This window comes from Arachis duranensis, chromosome 5 (genome assembly GCF_000817695.3).
Source record: "Arachis duranensis cultivar V14167 chromosome 5, aradu.V14167.gnm2.J7QH, whole genome shotgun sequence".
In the NCBI taxonomy this organism is placed as follows: domain Eukaryota; kingdom Viridiplantae; phylum Streptophyta; class Magnoliopsida; order Fabales; family Fabaceae; genus Arachis; species Arachis duranensis.
The window spans coordinates 43,248,149-43,254,872 of NC_029776.3; positions in this window are offsets into that span (position 1 = coordinate 43,248,149).

Genomic DNA, 6,724 nt, shown 5'->3' on the forward strand with positions numbered 1-6,724 from the left:
CTAGGCTACTAGTTCTCTACAAATAGGACCTTTTGCTATTGTATTTTCATCTTTAGATCTTTAAATCTTTTGATCACGTTTGGGGGCTGGCCTCTCGGCCATGCCTAGATCTTGTTCTTATGTATTTTCAACGGTGGAGTTTCTACACACCATAGATTAAGGTGTGGAGCTCTGCTGTACCTCGAGTATTAATGCAATTACTATTGTTCTTCTATCCAATTCAGCTTATTCTTGTTCTAAGATATTCATTTGCACCCAAGAACATGATGAATGTGATGATTATATGACACTCATCATCATTCTCACTTATGAATGAGTGCCTGACAACCACTTCTGTTCTACAAGCAAACAAGGCTTGAATGTTTAAATTCTCACCAATGAATTACATAAGTATCTCTATCTTTATGCTTTATTCATATATCATCCACAACCATTTGAATCTGCCTGACTAAGATTTACAAGGTGACCATAGCTTGCTTCATACCAACAATCTCCATGGGATCGACCCTTACTCGCGTAAGGTTTATTACTTGGACGACCCAGTGCACTTGCTGGTTAGTTGTGCGAAGTTGTGATAAAGAGTTGAGATTACAATTGTGCGTACCATGTTGATGGCGCCATTGATGATCGCAATTTCGTGCACCAAAATTAATCTTAGTGAATCAACACTCGTTTTTAGCAAAAATATCTCTCACTAAACTCTAATAGAAGTTGCTACTAGACTTAATATTTTTTATGTCAGTACTCAAGATAAGGATTTTGGATTATCCTCTCTTGTGCATAAGTCTAAAAGAATTACATTTAGTGATATTAAAGAAAAAGTAAGAAAGAAAATTTATGAGTGGAGCAACATTTTCTTTCGATTGAGGGAGGACAAATTATATTTAGAGCCATTAAGAAAGCAATTCCTATCTATATCGTATAATATTTTAAGTTATCAAAAACTTTGATTTCTGAAATTCATAGCTTCCTAACGAATTATTGGTGGAGACAAAATGGGAATGAACGATGAAAAGAAATTGACTCAGCCTACACACTCCAAGAATTTAAGATTTGATTGCAGTTAGCTTGAAATATTGTTAGGTTTATCATATTCTTCTAGAAAAGATAAGATTAGGTTTACTTTAACTTTGAAATTTAGGTTAGGATCTAGATTATAAATAAGTTGGGGAGAATCCATCTAGGAGGATCCATCATCCAGCATTCATTAGCATATTTAATCTTTTTTTAATCTCTATGAGTTACTAATTCTTCTGTGTTCGAGTTAGGAGCTCTGTTTAGTTTTATGGATTGGTAATTGATTGTTCTTTTATTTTGATTAATGCATTGATACTTTTTAAGAATTTGGGTTTCATTTTATTCTAAATGATTAGAAGTATTAAAAAATATTTTAAGTTTATCTTGGATTCCTTTGTTATCTTGGGAAAGTTAGTATTAGGATTAGCTTGAAACTCATTCTTATAACTTTTCAATTGATTAGAAATATCTTTGAATGTTGTGTGACATTAAATGAGAATTGCGCTTAACCTCTTCTTGCTAACTAATTGACCAAGAAATTGGCGATTAGGTAGGATAAAGAGAAATTGAATTGCTAAGAGATTAGAATTTGATTACATACGATTATTTTCTTGAAAATATCTTTCCATGAATCAAGGCAATGAACATGAATGTTTCCTTTCCTGAGAATAAAACATCTCGAAAACCTTAACATTTTTCTCATCATTCATACGCTTTAACTCGTTATTTTTTAAATTAATTCCTTCCCTTATAAAGGTTTGTGAATCTAACTAACAGTTCAATTCAACATTATTTTCTCAATCTTTTATTCTTCGTGGGAACAATACCTACTCACCGTAGTATTACTAGAAGCGATTTGGTGCATTTGCCAAAAAATAACATCAAATTTTTGGCGCCGTTGCCAAAAATTAATTGAGATTGACAACGAATATTTAGTTAAATTACTAAATTAGATCTTTTTTATTTTTTTTGCTTCTTTATTCCACACCGTACTTGTTATTTCTTTTGTGTTTGTGCATGCATGACAGCGAAGATTTCACACCTTTCTAATTTGATCCAAAAATTGAGAAAATGCTCGTATAATTAAGAAAGAAATCAAGGGCCGGAGAGAAGTAGAAGAGCAAGATAGAATGGCAGAAGATAAGTGGCACCGCTAATTTTCCATGTATGGTTTGGCCAAATGGCAGCCTTGGAGGTGGAGTAGCCGATTTTGACATGTTCTTCTTTGATTTCTCATTCAGAAAGCTTCCTTGGTGTTTTGGTTTAGGGTTTAGAGTTTAGGATTTTGTAAATTTTATTGTGATTTGAATGTATTTATGTTGCTTAAAATGGTAGCTGGTTGTGATATTATTGAAATTAAGTGGTTATATGATTGTTTTGTGTTAAAATTTTGATGTTTTATAGCTTGTAATTTTGGTTGCTTGGAAAGCTGAAATGACCAAACTGATTTATGTAAAAAATGAGGCAATTTTAAGCTTGAAACATGATGAAATCCATGTGATTTGGTGACAGAAAATTAGAATTGAACATTAAGAGAAAATTAGAATTGAACATTAAGAGACATTGGTAACCGTAAAGATCGAAAACAGACTTAAAAATCAAGCAGAAAACTTGAAAAATTTTGGGAATGGGGTTTGGTCCTTTGGTAAAACTATAATCATGGAAATAAGAATTTATTTTTGAGATGAAAATGGTAATTTAGTAAAAATCGAAGTTAGTTTTGTAATTATATAAGTTTTGGGGTATTTTGGATACTAATTAAGAAGTTCAGGGATAAAATGGGTATTTTTTAAAATGTGCAAGGTTATTTTGGTGATTATATTATATATAAGGATATTTTAGTAATTTTTATACTATGTTGGGGTAAAAATATAAATGTTTTAAAAAGTTCAGAGATACAGAATAATTTATAAAAGCCTAATAATAAAGTGGTGCACGAAATTGCAATCACACTTTTGCAACTCCGCACAACTAACCAGCAAGTGCACTGGGTCGTCCAAGTAATAAAACCTTACGCGAGTAAGGGTCGATCCCACAGAGATTGTCGGCTTGAAGCAAGCTATGGTCATCCTGTAAATCTTAGTCAGGCAGATTCAAATGGTTATGAAGTTTTGGTAATTAAAAGATAAATAAAACGTAATTTAAAATAAAGATACTTATGTAATTCATTGGTGGGAATTTCAGATAAGCGTTTGGAGATGCTTAGTTGCTTCTAAACCTTTGCCTTCCTATTGTTTTCATCCAATCATGCGTGCTCCCTTTCATGGTAAGCTGTATGTTGGTGGATCACCGTTGTCAATGGCTACCATCCGTCCTCTCAGTAAAAATGGTCTAGGTACAATTTTCATACGGCTAATCATCTGTCGGTTCTCACTTGTGTCGAAATAGGATCTCTTTATCCTTTTGCACACTGTCACTGCGCCCAATATTCGTGAGTTTGAAGCTCGTCACATTCATCCCATCCCCGATCCTACTCGAAATACCACAGACAAGGTTTAGACTTTTCGGATCTCAGGAATGTTGCCAATTGGTTCTAGCCTATACCACGAAGGTTCTAACCTCACGGATTCAAATGCTCTGTTGTCAGGAGAGGCAAGTCAAATATGTGGATCAGAGACCCAAGAGACTATACTTCGGCTGTCGTCTAATGACTATGTTAAACATCATGTAGACCGCTTGTGGTTGTCAGGCACGCGGATCTTGGCTAAGCGAGTAACGAAGATAGTGGGTAATTATCACGGGTCACCCCTTCATTCTGACTTAAATGAATTAAGTACGAGAGTATATCTTGGAGAAGAAGTAAGCGTGAATTGAAAGAAAAATAATAGTACTTGCATTAATTCATGAAGAACAGCAGAGCTCCTCACCTTAATCTATGAGGTGTAGAAACTCCACCGTTAGAAAATACATTAGAGAAAAAGGTCTAGGCATGGCCGAATGGCCAGCCTCCTAAATGTGATCAAAAGATCAAAAGATGATCTAAAGATAAAATACAATAGTCAAAAGTGCTATTTATACTAAACTAGTTACTAAGGATTACAGAAAATAAGTAACTAAGTGTAGATAGTGCAGAAATCCACTTCCGGGGCCCACTTAGTGTGTGTTTGAGCTGAGCTTTGAAGATTTCACGTGCATAGGCCATTCTTGGAGTTAAATGCCATCTTGGATGCCAGTTTGGGCGTTTAACTCCAGTTCTAGTGCCAGTTCTGGCATTTTACGCCAGAAAAGGGTCTCTGGTGGGCGTTTGGACGCCCGTTTGGGCCATCAAATCTCGGGCAAAGTATAAACTATTATACATTGCTAGAAATCCCAAGATGTCTACTTTCTAACGCAAATAAGAGTGTGCCAATTGGGCTTCTGTAGCTCCAGAAAATCTACTTCGAGTGCAGGAGGGTAAGAATCTAACAGCATCTGTAGTCCTTTCTCAGCCTCTGAATCAGACTTTTGCTCAGGTCCCTCAATTTCATGCAGAAAATACTTGAAATTACAGAAAAACACACAAACTCATAGTAAAGTCCATAAATGTGAATTTTGCATAAAAACTAATAAAAATACACTAAAAAGTAACTAAAACATACTAAAAACTACCTAAAAACAATGCCAAAAAGTGTATAAATTATCTGCTCATCATAAAGCTTAAGTTAATAAGTTTTGAGTCATAAGATTATTTAAAGTTCAAGCTAATAAGTTTTGGGTAATAAAAAAATACTACTCTTACTCTGGTATTAAGATTATTATCTATGTATTTTTAATATATAATATATATTAGTAATTTATATTATAATAGAAGAGTTAAATAGTAACTTATTTAAAAGTTGTAGAAAGATGAACCTAAACTGAGAATTTTATAATTCACTCTTCATAAAAAATCTATGGAGAGATGAGGGAAGAGTGTGAAGATGATTTGTGGTATTAAAATAAGAAAAGTAAAAGAATAATAAATAGAAAAGAAAAAAAGAAGAAAAAAAGGATTAAAGGGATATCTACCACATAAGAGAAGATCTCTGCCACAGGAGAGCAAAGAAAAGAATATATTAACTAAAAGGATGATCTACCACAGAAAATCAGAGAGTAAAGACTAAAAGATTCTAACAAACCTCTGCTACAGGAGAGCAGAGCACAAAAAAAGAATGTATTAATTAAAGGGATCTCTGCCACAGGAGAGCAAAGGGCAAAGATAAATAGACTGTTTGCTACATGAGAACAGATGCAATCTTGTTTGGGCCTTAGGGCCAAATGTATAGTGGGGACACCCACACATTGTAAATTATTTTCTAGATGTAAGCATATTACAATACATTTGAAAGTCACATTGTATGCGGCCTGACCATAAGACCTATATGCACACTGTATTCATCTGGAAAGCCATATCTGGGACTTGTGCCTAGATAATGTCGGGAGCAGGTAGAAAACAAACACATGAGCTCATGGCCTGCATAGGGCTAGACATGCATCATGCTTGCTTGCGCATATCTCTGTGTTGTGTAATTCTGTGATTGTGTGTGTTATATGATTGATTGACTTCAGTGTTCTTTTATTTATTATGTTGGAATGTGTTCTGTTGTTAGTTGCTGTTGGCTATCTATTGAAGATTGTATGTATTCTGTTGTGGAATTGCTGTGTAACAAAGAATAAAATAAACATAACTATCCACCCCGACCCCATTAAGAACTCCCCAGTTCTTACCCCCTTTTCCACCATCTTTCAGCTACAAATGCAAAGGCTTATTGCCTTGTTATTAGAATTTATTTTTTCCCTTGCCTTGTTAGTCGAAGTTTTATTCAAAGGAGTAGGTTTTGTAATTGGTTTTGTATGTATGTGATGCCAAGGCATCTTAGGCTAGTTTCACTAGCATTTTTCTGTTAGTTTTAGTTGTTTTATGCATTTTCTTGAGCTTAAAGTAACCAAGAATGGTTAAATGAACAACAAAGCAATGAACCATCCAAACAGTATGATTTTGATGCAAATTCCATGAGTTTTTAGTGATATTATTTGAATGCTATGAATGGAAGAATTCTCATGAAATTTTGCAAGACTTTGATGCAGTTGTTGGGATGATTTCAGGGAAGAAGAGGCTAGGCAAGGAAGCAACAAAATCAATAAAGGAAGCTTGAAGATCACATGTGGAATTTAAGTTCCAGTTTAAGCTTAAACTGGAACTTAAACTGCCAAGCCATATAATGTTGAAAGTGGCATTTAACCTCCAGTTTAACCTTAAACTGGAAGTTAAACGCCAGAATAAGAAATGCACCAAAGCTGAAAGTGTGGCGTTTAACCTCCAGTTTAACCTTAAACTGAAGGTTAAACGCCAGAATGAGAATGGCACCAGGGACCATTTCCACGTTTAAGCTCCAGTTTAACCTTAAACTGGAGCTTAAACGTGGGAATGAAGTAAGCAACCCTGGAGGCAAATTCTGGTCGAACACGTTTAAGCTCCAGTTTAAGGTTAAACTGGAGCTTAAACGTGGAAATGAGAAGGCAACCCTGGAGGAGCAAAAACGCCGAACACGTTTAAGCTCCAGTTTAAGGTTAAACTGGAGCTTAAACGTGGAAATGAGAAGGCAACCCTGGAGGAGCAAAAACGCCGAACACGTTTAAGCTCCAGTTTAAGGTTAAACTGGAGCTTAAACGTGGAAATGAGAAGGCAACCCTGGAGGAGCAAAAACGCCGAACACGTTTAAGCTCCAGTTTAACCTTAAACTGAAGC